This window comes from Entamoeba dispar, genomic scaffold (genome assembly GCF_000209125.1).
Source record: "Entamoeba dispar SAW760 scf_1105229458973 genomic scaffold, whole genome shotgun sequence".
Classification (NCBI taxonomy): Eukaryota; Evosea; order Mastigamoebida; family Endamoebidae; genus Entamoeba; species Entamoeba dispar.
Window position 1 is genome coordinate 15,811 of NW_001853460.1, and position 1,802 is coordinate 17,612.

General features: G+C 17.4%; 11 annotated features.

The window, feature by feature from the left end:
* Nucleotides 1-321: 321 nt before the first annotated feature.
* Nucleotides 322-381: a sequence feature (AT_rich).
* A 6-nt stretch (nt 382-387) lies between these two features.
* Nucleotides 388-556: a microsatellite.
* A 13-nt stretch (nt 557-569) lies between these two features.
* Nucleotides 570-630: a microsatellite.
* A 42-nt stretch (nt 631-672) lies between these two features.
* Nucleotides 673-802: a microsatellite.
* Nucleotides 803-880: 78 nt separating this feature from the next.
* Nucleotides 881-915: a sequence feature (AT_rich).
* Nucleotides 916-947: 32 nt separating this feature from the next.
* Nucleotides 948-1,127: a microsatellite.
* Nucleotides 1,009-1,186: a microsatellite.
* Nucleotides 1,144-1,327: a microsatellite.
* A 44-nt stretch (nt 1,328-1,371) lies between these two features.
* Nucleotides 1,372-1,522: a microsatellite.
* Nucleotides 1,498-1,670: a microsatellite.
* Nucleotides 1,671-1,780: 110 nt separating this feature from the next.
* Nucleotides 1,781-1,802: a sequence feature (AT_rich).

The window sequence follows — 1,802 nt, forward strand, 5'->3', positions numbered from 1 at the left end:
AAGTGATGAAATATGATGAGAAGAAATGAATGAAGAAATTTGTATTTAATATTCATATAATCATTAAGTTTAGAAATATTTATGATTTTGTGATGAATAGACACCAATGTTTATCAAATTTATTGAGTTATGAAGATTATAAGAATAAGAAATAAAAATATAGAAAAGATATGAACAATGAAATGGTAAAAGAAGATGTTACAGAGATAAAAGAAATTAAAATGAATATACAAATTGGATATTATTAAATAATAGAATTAAAAGAAGAAGTATTAAAGTGTAGAAGAAGAGTATAACAAAGAAAATAACATCTAAAAGAGGAAATATAAATATAATATTTTATATAACTATGTTAAATATTTACCTAATATAATAATAAATGATCATAAAAGAAAATAAAATGAAAGAAAAAGAGAGATTGATACAGAAATAAAATATGGAAAAGAAAATAAAAGAAGATGAGATGAAAAGGATGAGAAACACAAATAAAGACAAAATAATAGAAAAAGACAAAAAACAAAATGAAGCAGAAAGGAAAAAGAAGAATAAGAAAAGATGAAAGAGTTAAGAAAATAAAAATAAAATGAAAGAATTAAATTAACAGAAATAATAAAAATAAAAGAAAAAATATAAGAGATTGACAAAACAATACAAACAGGATTTACTTATGTCAAAATAGAAATAGAAAAGAAAATAATAGAGAATAAAAGAAGATATAAAGAAAAAATACTGAATGAAGAAATATTTAATGTATATAAATCTAATAATAAAATTGAAAATATAATAAGTATAGATAATATAATGGAAGAAGAATATCTTCGAATAAAACAAATGGTAAAGAAGAAATAGTGAAAAGAGTTACAAAAACAAGAAGATATTCAAATAAAATAATAGAAAATAATATGAAAAATATAAGATACCAAGTTTTGAGAGGGAACTATAGTGAGAAAGAAAATGATAGAAATAGATTAAAGAAACTATACAGAATTGAAATAAGAAATTATTAACAAATAAATAAATAAAAATAATAAAATAAGAATAAACAAATATTATAAAATGATAGATAAAATATTAAATAATGATGATGTTAATAAAGAAGAAGAAAGAATGATATAAAAGAAATTAAATAACTTAAACACAAAGAGAATAAAAATATGATAAAAAATAATAAATATGAATAAAATAACTAGAAATGATGAAATAATTATAAGAGTATTTTGTAAATGATATAAATAAAGGAAATAATAAAAGAATATAAAGAAATAGAAATAAATAAAATAAAAATAAAGAAGAAGTGAAGAAGAAAAATAAATAATTGAAATAAGAAAATAATATATCAAGTATATTACAATACAAACATATCTTATTGATGAAACAAATAAAGAAAATATTATAAATAAAGTATGAAAGACAAACAAAGAGAGAAGAATATTAAGAAAGAAAAGAAGAATCTAAATAATGAAAAGAAAATAAAAGATAAATAAGTTAAAAAGTAGAAAATATAGAAATAAAAAGAGAAAAACACCAAAGAATAAGAAGATATAATAATTGTAATAATTACAAGAAATAATTATACTAAAATTAAATAAGAAATATCAAATGATGAAGAAACAAAAAATAACATGAAAATTTATATAAAAATAATAAAATAAATAAAGAAAAAGAAGAAATTTAAGAAATGATTAATAAATATGAGAATATAAGAATACATAGAGAAATCAAAGAAATAACAAAAAAGAACAGATGTTAAATTGAAAAATACTATGACCAGATATGATTCAATAATATTATTTAAAATATTT